A 14,608-nucleotide genomic window follows, 5' to 3' on the forward strand; every position below is an offset into this window, starting at 1 on the left:
TCCACATCCACTCTGTTTGTGTCCTCGGGTCCTAGACTCCCCCACTATAGGAAACATCCTCTCCACATCCACTCTATCTGTGTCCTCTGGTCCTAGACTCCCCCACTATAGGAAACATCCTCTCCACATCCACTCTGTTTGTGTCCTCGGGTCCTAGACTCCCCCACTATAGGAAACATCCTCTCCACATCCACTCTATCTGTGCCCTCTGGCCCTAGACTCCCCCACTATAGGAAACATCCACTCCACATCCACTCCATCTGTGTCCTCTGGTCCTAGACTCCCCCACTATAGGAAACATCCTCTCCACATCCACTCTATCTGTGTCCTCTGGTCCTAGACTCCCCCACTATAGGAAACATCCTCTCCACATCCACTCTATCTGTGTCCTCTGGTCCTAGACTCCCCCACTATAGGAAACATCCTCTCCACATCCACTCTATCTGTGTCCTCTGGTCTTTGATTCCCCCACTATAGGAAACATCCTCTCCACATCCACTCTATCTGTGTCCTCTGGTCCTAGACTCCCCCAGTATAGGAAACATCCTCTCCACATCCACTCTATTTGTGTCCTCTGGTCCTAGACTCCCCCACTATAGGAAACATCCTCTCCACATCCACTCTATCGGTGTCCTCTGGTCCTAGACTCCCCCACTATAGGAAACATCCTCTCCACATCCACTCTATCGGTGTCCTCTGGTCCTAGACTCCCCCACTATAGGAAACATCCTCTCCACATCAACTCTATCAGTGTCCTCTGGTCCTAGACTCCCCCACTATAGGAAACATCCTCTCCACATCAACTCTATCAGTGTCCTCTGGTCCTAGACTCCCCCACTATAGGAAACATCCTCTCACATCAACTCTATCAGTGTCCTCTGGTCCTGGACTCATCTCATTGAAACCGATTGAATGGCGAAAGACCTCAATAGAGTGGATAGTGGCCTTTCGCCGTTCGATCGGTTTCGATGAGATCTCTGCCTCATCAGTGAGAAGAAGCCTGGAGCCTGGAGTCACTTCTGTGAATTTTCTCTGAACCTTCTCGAAGGGGGTTCAGGAAAGGGGTTTCAAGGGTTGACACGAGCCATCTCCCCACTTAACCCGCACCCCTCCCTCCCTCCTCGCACCCGGCCTCTCTCCCTCACTTGGAGCAGGTGTCTGCGTCGGCCGCCCGCTTCCTGCGCAGCTGGTTGGAGCTGGGGCTGGGCCGTGGGGGCTGCAGGAGGGTGAAGAGCAGGTGCGGGGTCCTGAGGGCGGCCAGCTCCTCCAGCCTCTCGCTCGCGTACTCGCGGTACGGGTCGTCGTCGATTCCTGCCGCACAGGGAGAGGTCAGAGAGTCGGCGGCGGAGAGGGGAGGGGCAGTGCTGAGGGAGTGTAGGGAGAACGGCAGGGCGGGCGGGGAATGGGGTCGCTCGGCCTCGTACCCTGCCCTCTAATTGCGCTGTCTTCCTCAGTCCCTGAGGGAAGGAGGAGGGGAAGAATGGAGAAACTCTGGGATCGTTCCGTGCGTAACGAGGAGTGGGGCTCCCCCCCCCAATGTGCCGTGGGTTGCGGGGTGGGGGGTTGGGGACTGAGAGGATAGGCTTGGAGGGAGTCTGAACGTTTACAGGTGGTTAGGGAGGGTGTGCGTGACAGTCGGACACGGCTTTGGAGAGGCAGGGAGGAGGTGAAGGGAGGGCAGATTCAGGATGAGGCAAGGGGGGGTTGGGGAGGAGAGGGAACGGTAGGAGCACGGGCAAGATGGTAGGGGGAAGGAGGCTTTAGGAAGTGTTAGGAGGGGCTCAGGGGTCAGAGGGCAAGGGTCAGGGTGGGGTCAGAGGGCTGGAGAGGGGTTAGGGTAGGTTTGGGGCTGACGGTTAGGGTGGGGGCAGGTGGCGGTGAGGTGTGGGGCTCTGCGAGGGGTGGGGGCAGGGGGCGATGTCAGAGGACAGCAGAACGGCCGGGGAGGAGGTAGAGGGAGGGGGCAGGAATCGGAGGGAGCGGAAGCAGGGTCGGGGAGGGGCTGAAAGTAGGAGAGAGGGCAGTTTGAAGGGGTCGGGGGTCGGAGGGAGGGGAACAGAGGGTCGGCGTGGGGTCGAAGGGTAAGGGCAGGGTCGGAGGGAGGGGAAAGGGGTTAGGGAGAGAATGGGGGTTGGAGAGGGGTCAACGGGAAAGGACGGGGGCAGCGGTCAGAGAGAGGAGTTGGGGTCAGAGATTAGGGTCGGGGTTGGGGGGGGGAGGAGTGGTTAGTGAACCTACCAGCAAAGCGAGCCTCCAGTTCCTCGGTCCGGTTGGGGACGATGTTGTTGGAGGAGGTGACAAGGTGCAGCAGGGGCAATGGACGCTGACCTTCAGCCCCTGGTTCCTGTCTGGGGGGGGGCAAAAGCAGTCTGTTACGGGCCATCCGTCACTGGCGGTGGGACGAGGGGCGGGATCAGGGCCCCCGACCCCCCTCTGGGGCAGGGAAGCAGTCCCACAGTGGGCGGGGCTACGACTCGGGGGCAGAGCCTTGTCATTTGGGGCGGAGTCTGTCCGCGGCAAGGGCGGAGCCTCGGGCGGGGGCAGAGTCCCTTTCACAGTCCGTTATCCCGCCAACACTGCCACCCCCCGCCTCCTCCCTGTTCCCCACGTACCCCAACCCACCCCCTCCAACAGTGCACCCAGCGGTGACAAACCCACCCCACCCTTGGGTGCCGGGCCCCACCCAGCGCCTACCTCGGTGCAGCAGCCACTCGCTGACGGTCTCGGTGACATCGAAAGACAGCCACTCGCCTGCCGCCCGCGGCCGTACCACCCGGCTCTCGACGTACCTGTGGGCTGGCGAGGCCGGGTCGCGGCCCTTCAGAACCTGCGGCGGGCGACGGGAAGGCCGTGAGGCGGCGGCGGGTAGATAGCGCGGGCCCCCCCCCCACCTCCCACCGTATCACCGCCCTCCCCTGCCCGTCCAAACCGATTACCCCCCTCCCCCACCCGACTCACTCCCAGTGGACGAAAGTTGCCCAGGCCGTTCGGCCCGTCCTGTCCGTGGCAACCTGAGGTGCTCGACTTGGGAGGGGGTCACCACCTCCCTCCAATCTCCCAGAAAGCCAGGTTCGCACCCAACAGCACCTCTGCCCTGCTCCAAGGCTCCTCGATCCCAGCCCCAGCCCGTCCACTCTCTCCTCCCCACCCCCGTATCTCCCTGGTAACACTCGGGCCCTCTCCGGGCCTCACGTCCCCTCCGCCCCAGACCAGCCATGACCAGAACAGGACAGGGAGCTCCAACCAGTTGTGTGCGTGTGTGCACAGTCCCAAAATTAACCGCCCCCCCCCCCCCGGTTACCTGGATTTACCCCCTCAGTGTCCTCAATTAACCCCTCTAATCCTGGCGTTCTGGGTACCTGCATTGCCCCCTCAATTACCTGGGTCAACCCAATTGCAAATGATTTAACCCCTCTGATCCTGGCATTCTGGGTACCTGCATTGCCCCCTCAATTACCTGGGTCAACCCAATTGCAAATGATTTAACCCCTCTGATCCTGGCGTTCTGGGTACCTGCATTGCCCCCTCAATTACCTGGGTCAACCCAATTGCAAATGAATTAACCCCTCTGATCCTGGCGTTCTGGGTACCTGCATTGCCCCCTCAATTACCTGGGTCAACCCAATTGCAAATGATTTAACCCCTCTGATCCTGGCGTTCTGGGTACCTGCATTGCCCCCTCAATTACCTGGGTCAACCCAATTGCAAATGATTTAACCCCTCTAATCCTGGCGTTCTGGGTACCTGCATTGTCCCCTCAATTACCTGGGTCAACCCAATTGCAAATGATTTAACCCCTCTAATCCTGGCGTTCTGGGTACCTGCATTGTCCCCTCAATTACCTGGGTCAACCCAATTGCAAATGAATTAACCCCTCTGATCCTGGCGTTCTGGGTACCTGCATTGCCCCCTCAATTACCTGGGTCAACCCAATTGCAAATGATTTAACCCCTCTGATCCTGGCGTTCTGGGTACCTGCATTGCCCCCTCAATTACCTGGGTCAACCCAATTGCAAATGAATTAACCCCTCTGATCCTGGCGTTCTGGGTACCTGCATTGCCCCCTCAATTACCTGGGTCAACCCAATTGCAAATGAGCTTTCTCTCCCCTCCCCTCCAAGGCTTAGCCCCCCCCCCACCCTGGTACCTGGTACACCTCGATCCTCTGCTCCGCCACCTTGGCCTTCTGGTGCCTGATCCGGAAGAGGCGTAATTGCACCTTAGCCAGCTGGGAGACGTTCCGCTCCAGGACCGCCAGGTCAAAGTTCACCAGGCGGAAATACGGGTTGTAGAGGCTGGTGGAGATCATATCTGGGGCGGGGGTGGTGGTGGGCGTAGAGAGAGAGAGGGGTGGAGGAAATGGGGAGGGAGAGCAAACAGGAGGGGCAGCGAGGGAACGGGGCAGAGAGGTGGATGAGGTGAGGGAGAGGCAGGAGGAATAAGAGAAGAGAGAGAGACGGAGGGAGGGATTGGGAGGGGTGAGAGAAGAGAGAGCGATGAGAGAGATGGGGAGAGAGTAGAGAGAGGGATAGAGAGAGGGAGGGGGACGGGGAGAGAGGTGGAGGAGGGGTGAGAGAATAGAGATGGGAGAGGGACGGGGAAGAGAGGGCAGTTGGGGAGAGAGGAAAGAGGGAGGAGTGTGAAGGGGTGAAAGTGGGAAGAGAGCGATGAGGCAGAGAGAGATGGGGAGAGAGTGAGGGAGAAAGAGGGAAGGGGTGTGAAGAGGAGGAAGGGGAGGGAGGAGGGAGAGGGATGAGGGGGAGAGAGGTGCAAGAGATATGGCGAGAGGAGAGGAAGGGCAGGGATGAGGGAGAGAGGGGAGGAAAGAATCATTGAAGCAGTTGACTTGCCCAGCCCTGTGCAACGGAGCCCTGACTACCTCCACCTCAGAAGAGTTGGGGGGGCGTCTGTTATGTGAACTTGTTGGGAGGAGGGTCACACCTGCGGGTCCCTGCATCCCCGTCGCTCCCAACAGTGACAGTGAAAGGCCTCTTACACTCCCTACAGAGGGAGCACCGGGCAGCAGGAAGGGGGGGAGGGGGTATCGCAGGAGGGAGAGCCGGGGCGGTGGGAAGGGAGGAGGGGGGACGAGGGGGGAGAGCCGGGCGGTGGGAAGGGAGGAGGGGGGACGAGGGGGGAGAGCCGGGCGGTGGGAAGGGAGGAGGGGGGACGAGGGGGGAGAGCCGGGCGGTGGGAAGGGAGGAGGGGTGACGAGGGGGGAGAGCCGGGCGGTGGGAAGGGAGGAGGGGTGACGAGGGGGGAGAGCCGGGCGGTGGGAAGGGAGGAGGGGTGACGAGGGGGGAGAGCCGGGCGGTGGGAAGGGAGGAGGGGTGACGAGGGGGGAGAGCCGGGCGGTGGGAAGGGAGGAGGGGTGACGAGGGGGGAGAGCCGGGCGGTGGGAAGGGAGGAGGGGTGACGAGGGGGGAGAGCCGGGCGGTGGGAAGGGAGGAGGGGTGACGAGGGGGGAGAGCCGGGAGGTGGGAAGGGAGGAGGGGTGACGAGGGGGGAGAGCCGGGCGGTGGGAAGGGAGGAGGGGGGACGAGGGGGGAGAGCCGGGCGGTGGGAAGGGAGGAGGGGTGACGAGGGGGGAGAGCCGGGCGGTGGGAAGGGAGGAGGGGGGGACGAGGGGGGAGAGCCGGGCGGTGGGAAGGGAGGAGGGGTGACGAGGGGGGAGAGCCGGGCGGTGGGAAGGGAGGAGGGGTGACGAGGGGGGAGAGCCGGGCGGTGGGAAGGGAGGAGGGGGGACGAGAGGGGAGAGCCGGGCAGTGGGAACGGAGGAGGGGGAACGAGGGGGGAGAGTCGGGCGGTGGGAAGGGAGGAGGGGTGACGAGGGGGGAGAGCCGGGCGGTGGGAAGGGAGGAGAGGTGACGAGGGGGGAGAGCCGGGCGGTGGGAAGGGAGGAGGGGTGACAAGGGGGGAGAGCTGGGCGGTGGGAAGGGAGGAGGGGTGACAAGGGGGGAGAGCCGGGCGGTGGGAAGGGAGGAGGGGTGACGAGGGGGGAGAGCCGGGCGGTGGGAAGGGAGGAGGGGTGACGAGGGGGGAGAGCCGGGTGGTGGGAAGGGAGGAGGGGTGACGAGGGGGGAGAGCCGGGTGGTGGGAAGGGAGGAGGGGTGACGAGGGGGGAGAGCCGGGCGGTGGGAAGGGAGGAGGGGGGACGAGGGGGGAGAGCCGGGCGGTGGGAAGGGAGGAGGGGTGACGAGGGGGGAGAGCCGGGCGGTGGGAAGGGAGGAGGGGGGACGAGGGGGGAGAGCCGGGCGGTGGGAAGGGAGGAGGGGTGACGAGGGGGGAGAGCCGGGCGGTGGGAAGGGAGGAGGGGTGACGAGGGGGGAGAGCCGGGCGGTGGGAAGGGAGGAGGGGGGACGAGGGGGGAGAGCCGGGCGGTGGGAACGGAGGAGGGGGAACGAGGGGGGAGAGTCGGGCGGTGGGAAGGGAGGAGGGGTGACGAGGGGGGAGAGCCGGGCGGTGGGAAGGGAGGAGAGGTGACGAGGGGGGAGAGCCGGGCGGTGGGAAGGGAGGAGAGGTGACGAGGGGGGAGAGCCGGGCGGTGGGAACGGAGGAGGGGGAACGAGGGGGGAGAGTCGGGCGGTGGGAAGGGAGGAGGGGTGACGAGGGGGGAGAGCCGGGCGGTGGGAAGGGAGGAGGGGGGACGAGGGGGGAGAGTCGGGTGGTGGGAAGGGAGGAGGGATATCACAGGAGGGGTGACGAGGGGACAGAGCCGGGCAGTGGGAACGGAGGGGGGGGACGAGGGGAGAGAGCTGGGTGGTGGGAAGGGAGGATGGGTGACGAGGGGGGAGAGCCGGGCGGTGGGAAGGGAGGAGGGGTGACGAGGGGACAGAGCCGGGCAGTGGGAACGGAGGGGGGGGGACGAAGGGAGAGAGCTGGGTGGTGGGAAGGGAGGAGAGGTGACGAGGGGACAGAGCCGGGCAGTGGGAACGGAGGGGGGGGGGGACGAAGGGAGAGAGCTGGGTGGTGGGAAGGGAGGAGAGGTGACGAGGGGGGAGAGCCGGTGGGGGAGGAGGGGTATCACAGGAGGGGTGACGAGGGAGTATCACACGAGGGGTGACGAGGGGGGAGAGCCAGTGGGGGAGGAGGGGTATCATACGAGGGGTGACGAGGAGGGAGAGCCAGTGGGGGAGGAGGGGTATCACACGAGGGGTGACGAGGGGGGAGAGCCGGGCGGGGGGAAGGGAGGAGGGGGTATCGCAGGAGGGGGGAGTCACTAATCACCGATCCCACGGCCCCCCCACTGTAAGACTAACACCGCGGGCAACGGCCAGAGGGTCGGGCAGCATCTGCGGAGAGAGAATCGGCCCTCTTACTCTCTTGGAAGCTGGCGGGCACCATGTCCATCCGGAGCATCTGCTGGGCCAGGTACTGCATGTCGGAGGTGAGCTGGCAGACCAGCGCCCGGCGCCGGGCGTCCTCCCGCAGCTGGTCGCGGGTGCTGTTGTAGAGCAGGGCCACCTCCAGCGGCACGTCGTCCGGCAGCTCGTCCAGCTCGGGCGCCTCGGACAGCTGCAGTTTGCTGAGGATCTGGCCGCGGATGGCCTCCAGGCGCCGGCTCCGGTACATCTCCGGGTTCAGCACCTGGCAGGTGGAGAGGGCCCCGGCCGCCTGGGCCCAGCCCAGAGCCAGCAGGGGCAGCAGCAGCGGCGGCGGCCACATCAGCCCCTCCACCCAGAGGGGGCTCTCCCTGAAGGAGCTCTCGGGGGGGGGGGGGTTCGACGGGCCGAATGGCCTAATCCCGCCCCGGTATCTTATCCGCAAGGAGCCGGCAGGCGAGGGGCTCCAAGCACAAGGGCGCAACTGACAAGAAGCGTACGAGGGGGACGAGCCCAACAAAGAGCACCCAAGGGACTCGACCTGGAAGGGGCACCCAAGGGACTCGACCTGGAAAGGGGCACCCAAGGGACTCGACCTGGAAGGGGTACCCAAGGGACTCGACCTGGAAAGGGGGCACCCAAGGGACTCGACCTGGAAGGGGCACCCAAGGGACTCGACCTGGAAAGGGGCACCCAAGGGACTCGACCTGGAAAGGGGGCACCCTACTAGCCTGTTGGAAGCACCCAGCGGGGAAATAAACACATGCAGTGGGGAGCAGGGGCGAAGGGCTGTCAGTCAGTCCCGAGCACCGTCTCCCTCACTCCGTGCCCCCACCGCCCTGCGCTCCTTCTCCGGGCTATCTCCTCGCTCCCTTCCCGTCTCCTGTCCGATCTCCCTCTGTCCTCCTCTCACCCTCTCTCTCTATCCTCCTCTCTCCCTCTGTCCTCCTCTCACCCTCTGTCCCTCTGTCCTCCTCTCACCCTCTCTCTCTCACACACACTTCACTTCACCGCCACCCCCTCCCCTGACTTTACCTCCCCGTCCCCTCTCGCCGTCTCCGCGGGTCCGCGTACCGTCTGCGGGCGTTCCCCGGGAATCCCCGGCGGCTCCGACGGAACACTCGGCGGTTTGAAGGCGGCCCCTCGAGTGCATGTGGGGATCCGCGCTGCGGCCGAGCCTGGCGGGGGCAGGGAGGCAGGGAGAAAGACAGGAGAGTGGGAGAGAGGAGGGAGGGAGAGAAGAGAGAGAGAGAGAGAGAGAGAGAGGGGGGGGGGGAGAGAGGGAGGGAGTGTGAGAGAGGGGGAGAAAGAGATGAAAAAGAGGAAGAGGGAGGAGAGAGAGAGGCAGAGAGAGAGCGAGAGAGAGGGAGAGGGGAGGAGACAGAGGGAGAGAGAGAGGGAAAGAGAGGGGGGAGAGCGGGGGAGGGAAAGTGGGAGAGGGAGAGGGAGAAAGAGGGGAGAGAGGGAGGGAGGGAGAGAGAGAGAGGGAGAGAGACAGAGGGAGATAGAGAGAGGGGGAGAGGTAGAGACAGAGAGAGAGAGAGGGAGGGTGAGAGAGAGGTAGAGACAGAGAGAGAGAGAGGGAGACAGAGGCAGAGAGAGGAAAAGAGAGTGAGAGAGAGGGAGGGAGAGTGGGAGAGGGAGAGAGAGAGAGCAGAGAGGGAGGGGGAGAGAGCGAGAGAGAGGGAGGGGGAGAGAGAGAGAGGGAGAAAGAGACATAGAGAGGGGAGAGAGAGAGAGAGAAGGAAGGGAGATAGAGACAGAGAGAGAGAGAGGGTGAGAGAGGCAGAGACAGAGAGAGAGGGAGACAGAGGCAGAGAGAGGAAAAGAGAGTGAGAGAGACGGAGGGAGAGTGGGAGAGGGAGAGAGAGAGAAGCAGAGAGAGAGAGAGAGAGAGGGAGAGAGGGGGAGAAAGAGACAGAGGGAGATAGAGAGAGGGGGAGAGAGACAGAGAGAGAGGGGAGAGGGAGATAGAGACAGAGAGAGAGAGGAGAGAGAGAGAGGGGAGGGTGAGAGAGGGAGGTGAAGGGGGTGTAAAAATGATAAAAGATCAAGGATCGACTGTATTCACCGAACACATTTACACAGATAAGGACTTTGCTGTACTGTGTTGGCACGGCACGAAACAAAAACAACAATTTGTAAAGAATGAGGAATGATAATGATATAATATGAATATGGAATAGATTGATGAGAAGGTGGTTTGAAGTGTTCACAGTACGGTGACTGATATAACAGACAGAGGGGACGGTGGGGGGCGAACTGGAATAGTTGATCAGATTAACTACCTGGAGGATGAAACTTCACGCAGAGAGTGCTGGGTGTGTGGGGCACCTGGCCAGGGGTGCTGGGGGAGGCAGGTACTTTAGGGGCATTAAAAAGAGACTGTTAGGCGGGCCCGCGGGTGATGGAGATGTGGAGGGTTATGTGTGTGGGGGGGAGAAGGGTTAGATTGGTCTTAGATGAGAGAAAAATGGAGTTGGAGTTACCAAAGGAGGCGTGAGGCCCTCCTTCCCTCCGCTAGCCTGCCGGTCGACCTTGGGCGAGGTTTGGCACCCGTTTAGCCTCCCGCCCCCCCGCCGTCTTGATCAGGGTCACATGAAGCCATGTAAACAGGTCGTATGAGCACAAGTCCCACTGACAATCCCTGAAGAGTATTGGCGATGGCTGGGGAAGGGGTGGGGGTTGTGGGGCACCTGTCCTGTGAAGACACGTAAACAGGTCGTATGAGCACAAGTCCCACTGACAATCCCTGAAGAGTATTGGCGATGGCTGGGGAAGGGGTGGGGGTTGTGGGGCACCTGTCCTGTGAAGACACGTAAACAGGTCGTATGAGCACAAGTCCCACTGACAATCCCTGAAGAGTATTGGCGATGGCTGGGGAAGGGGTGGGGGTTGTGGGGCACCTGTCCTGTGAAGACATTGCCCAGAAGTACACAATGGCAAACTGCTTCTGCGGAGAAAATGGCCGAGAACAATCACGGTCATAGATAGAGGACCTAGATCGCCCATGTCACATGACATGGCGCGTAATGATGATGATCATGACGTGGGCGGGATGGGTTAGCTCGATCTAGGACAAAGTTGTGGGCTGAAGGGCCTGCACTGTACTATTATGTTCCACAAATCATTTCCCTTGCGTCGCGCAATCTTCCCCCCAGTGACGGCAGCAGAGTTTCGAAGTGGAGGAACACCAGAAGCCATTTTCTCGCAGCCGCACGTCCCCGACCTCACGAGCTCTCGGTGGAGCTGTTTCTACCGGCTCCACTTTGAATTCGGCGTCAATAAGTTCTTCACTAAAAACAGTATAAGTAAGCCAGTTCTAAAAATCTCCAGGCCAAGTCACCGCAGACTCCACCGTCTGCGTCGGAAACTGGGAAAGGGAACGTGGTCGTGCGCGGTCATGAAGTATACCGAACACGCCACACAACGGGGCAGAGGGTGACAACCCGTCGTGCGCAGTTTAAGTTCCTTTTGTGCGCTCCCGGCACAAGATGCCTGCGCGCACGCCGCAGAGGGAGCGTTGTCATCCGGTGCAATGCTGACCGGTGTCCACCTCCTTCATCTGAAGACTCTCTCAGGTCAGTCAGGTAGCTGGGGACGCCCCCAGCACATCCTCGGACCGTGCTGGCCGTTGACTCCAGCCACGCCTTCCTCCCTGGGCCTCGATCCGATCTGAAACCTTTGCAACGAGCTTCACCAGCTCGTCCGCAGCCAACCCAACCGGCTGCCGCCCCGTCGCATTCCACGCTCTGTTCATGGGCAACCTCCAGGCACCGATGGGATGGAACGATCTGCCTGTTTTGTCACCTTGTTTCCGTGGCAGAAATAAACCATTTTACCAAGTTACTAGAAACATAGAGACTCGGCAGCACAATACAGGCCCTTCGGCCCACAAAGCTGTGCCCAACATGTCCCTACCTCAGAAACAACGCAGGGTTACCCATCGCCCTCTATTTTTCTAAGTTCCATGTATCCGTCCAGGAGTCTCTTAAAAGACCCTATCGTATTGGTCTCCACCACCGTCGCCGGCAGCCCATTCCACACACTCACCACTCTCTGAGTAAAAAACTTACCCCTGACATCTCCTCTGTACCTACTCCCAGCACCTTAAACCTGTGTCCTCTCATGCTAGCCATTTCAGCCCCGGGAAAAAGCCTCTGACTATCCACACCATCAATGCCTCTCATCATCTTATACACCTCTATCAGGTCACCTCTCATCCAAGGAGAAAAGGCCGAGTTCACTCAACCTATTCTCATAAGGCATGCTCCCCAATCCAGGCAACATCCTTGTAAATCTCCTCTGCACCCTTTCTATGGCTTCCACATCCTTCCTGTAGTGAGGCGACCAGAACTGAGCACAGTACTCCAAGTGGGGTCTGACCAGGGTCCTATATAGCTGCAACATTACCTCTCGGCTCCTGAACTCAATCCCATAATTGATGAAGACCAGTGCACCATATGCCTTCTTAACCACAGAGTCAACCTGCGCAGCTGCTTTGAGTGTCCTATGGACTCGGACCCCAAAATCCCTCTGATCCTCCACACTGCCAAGTCTTACTATTAATACTATATTCTGCCATCATATTTGACCTACCAAAATGAACCATTTCACACTTATCTGGGTTGAAATCCACCTGCCACTTCTCAGCCCAGTTCTGCATCCTATCAATGTCCCGTTACAAACTTTGACAGCCCTCCACACTATCCACAACATCCCCAACCTTTGTGTCATCAGCAAACTTACTAAACCATCCCTCCACTTCCTCATCCAGATCATTTATAAAAATCACAAAGAGGAGGGGTCCCAGAACAGATCCGAGATACCCCACTGGTGACCGACCTCCATGCAGAATATGACCCGTCTACAACCACTCTTTGCCTTGTGGATCCAGAACTGGCTTGCCCACAGAAGGCAATGTCACCTAGGATCCCATGCCTCCTTACTTTCTCAATAAGCCTTTCATGGGCTACCTTGTCAAATCCAGATACACTACATCTACAGCTCTACCTTCAATGTGTTTAGTCACATCCTCCCATTCAGCCCATTCTTCTAGCCCCACAGAGTCTTCGTTCAAAGTTCAAAGTAAATCTATTAACAAACAGACAGAATCCTCAGCGTCTCACCTCAGGGTGTAAAAATACCCCCAACGCCATCCCTCAGTCCCCTCCTCCACGTTCAGAAAGCTCAAAGTGAATTTATTATCGAAGTACATATCTGTCAACAAAAAGGCCCAGATTCATTTTGTTGTGGGCGTTCACGGTAGAACAGAGAATCGGTGAAAATCTACACACAGACCGACAAACAACCAGTGTGCAACCGTACAAATTATACAATACAAAATAAATACATAGATAGATCGATAGACAGATAGACAGAAAGATCGATAGACAGATAGACAGACAGATAGATTGATAGACAGACAGAAAGATAGATCAATAGACAGATAGATAGACAGACAGACAGATAGATGGGTGAATAGATTGACAGTTAAATAGATGGATAGTTTAATAGATAGATGGATAGATAGATTGATAAATTGATTGATGGATGGATAGATAAATGGATAGATTGATAGATGGATAAATAGATGGATGGATGGATGGGTGGGTGGATAAATAGATAGATAGATAGATAGACAGATAGATAGATAGATGGTTAGATAGCTAGATGGATGGATAGATAGATGGATAAATAGACAGACAGATAAATAATATTGAGAATCTGAGTTGTAGACTCCTTGAAAGTGAGTACACAGGTTGTGGATTCAGTTCAGTGTTGAGGTGAGTGAAGTTGTCCACACTGGCTCAGGAGCCTGGTGGGTGAGGGGTAGTGATTGTTTCTGCTGGTGTGGGACCTGAGGCTCCTGTACCTCCTTCCCGATGGCAGCAGCGAGAAGGGAGCGCGGCCCGGATGGTGGGGGCTGCTTTCTTGTGGCAGCGCTCCCTGTGCTCAGAGGTGGCTGGGCTTTTCCTGCGGTGGGCTGGGCTGTGTCCATGACTTTTTGTAGGGTTTACTGTTCATGGGCGTTTCCATCCCAGGCCATGGTGCAACCAGTCAAGATACTCTCCACCGTACATTTGGGACCAGGGTATGTTGCTTACTTGACCCCAGAGTCTCTCAGCCGTACCCTCTACCTGTGGCGGGCAGGGGGTGGGATTTCCTTTCCGATCTCCGACGGTCCCTACTCCTCTCGCATCTTCTCTCCTCCTCACAGTACTGCCGGCCTTTTGCCTTCACCCCCGCTGGCTTGTGAAGAAGGTCGCCACAGATTGCAATGGGGCAGCGGCAGGGGTGGCAGACGGAGTTCAGTTTGGAAAGGCGCGAGGTGATCCAATTCGGGAGGTCGAGTTCGAGGGCAGAGCGCGGGGTTAAGGGCAGTGTGGAGGGACAGAGGGATCTTCGAGCCCACGTCCACAGGCCCCTCAAAGTTGCCATGCAGGTTCATAGGGTGGGTAAGAAGATTCTTCGGGTGTTGGCCTTTATTAGTTGGGGGTTGAGTTCAAAGGCTTTGAGGTAATGTTGCAGCTCTAGAAAACCCTGGTTCGACCAGACTTGGAGTATTGTGTTCAGTTCCCGTCACTCATTGTAGGAAGGGTGTGGAAGCTTTAGAGAGGGTGCAGAGGAGATTCACCTGGATGCTGCCTGGATTAGAGAGGGTGCAGAGGAGATTCACCAGGATGCTGCCTGGATTACAGAGGGTGCAGAGGAGATTCATCAGGATGCTCTCTGGATTAGAGAGGGTGCAGAGGGGATTCACCAGGTTGCTGCCTGGATTAGAGAGGGTGCAGAGGAGATTCACCAGGATGCTGCCTGGATTAGAGAGGGTGCAGAGGAGATTCACCAGGATGCTGCCTGGATTAGAGAGGGTGCTGAGGAAATTCACCAGGATGCTGCCTGGATTAGAGAGGGTGCAGAGATTCACCAGGTTGCTGCCTGGATTAGAGAGGGTGCAGAGGAGATTCACCAGGATGCTGCCTGGATTAGAGAGGGTGCTGAGGAAATTCACCAGGATGCTGCCTGGATTAGAGAGGGTGCAGAGATTCACCAGGATGCTGCCTGGATTAGAGAGGGTGCAGAGGAGATTCACCAGGATGCTGCCTGGATTAGAGAGGGTGCAGAGGAGACTCACCTGGATGCTGTCTGGATTAGAGAGGGTGCAGAGGAGATTCACCAGGATGCTGACTGGATGAGAGAGGGTAAAGAGGAGATTCACCAGGATGCTGCCTGGATTAGAGAGGGTGCAGAGGAGATTCACCAGAATGCTGCCTGGATTACAGAGG

At 59.0% G+C, this 14,608-nt stretch overlaps 1 pseudogene; it reads right to left on the reverse strand.

The window, feature by feature from the left end:
• The window catches only part of LOC132383703 (transforming growth factor beta-2 proprotein-like), a 54,216-nt pseudogene extending 40,453 nt beyond the window's left edge, over positions 1-13,763 (reverse strand).
• Between the last annotated feature and the right edge of the window lie 845 nt (positions 13,764-14,608).

This window comes from Hypanus sabinus, chromosome 31, assembly GCF_030144855.1.
Source record: "Hypanus sabinus isolate sHypSab1 chromosome 31, sHypSab1.hap1, whole genome shotgun sequence".
NCBI lineage: Eukaryota > Metazoa > Chordata > Chondrichthyes > Myliobatiformes > Dasyatidae > Hypanus > Hypanus sabinus.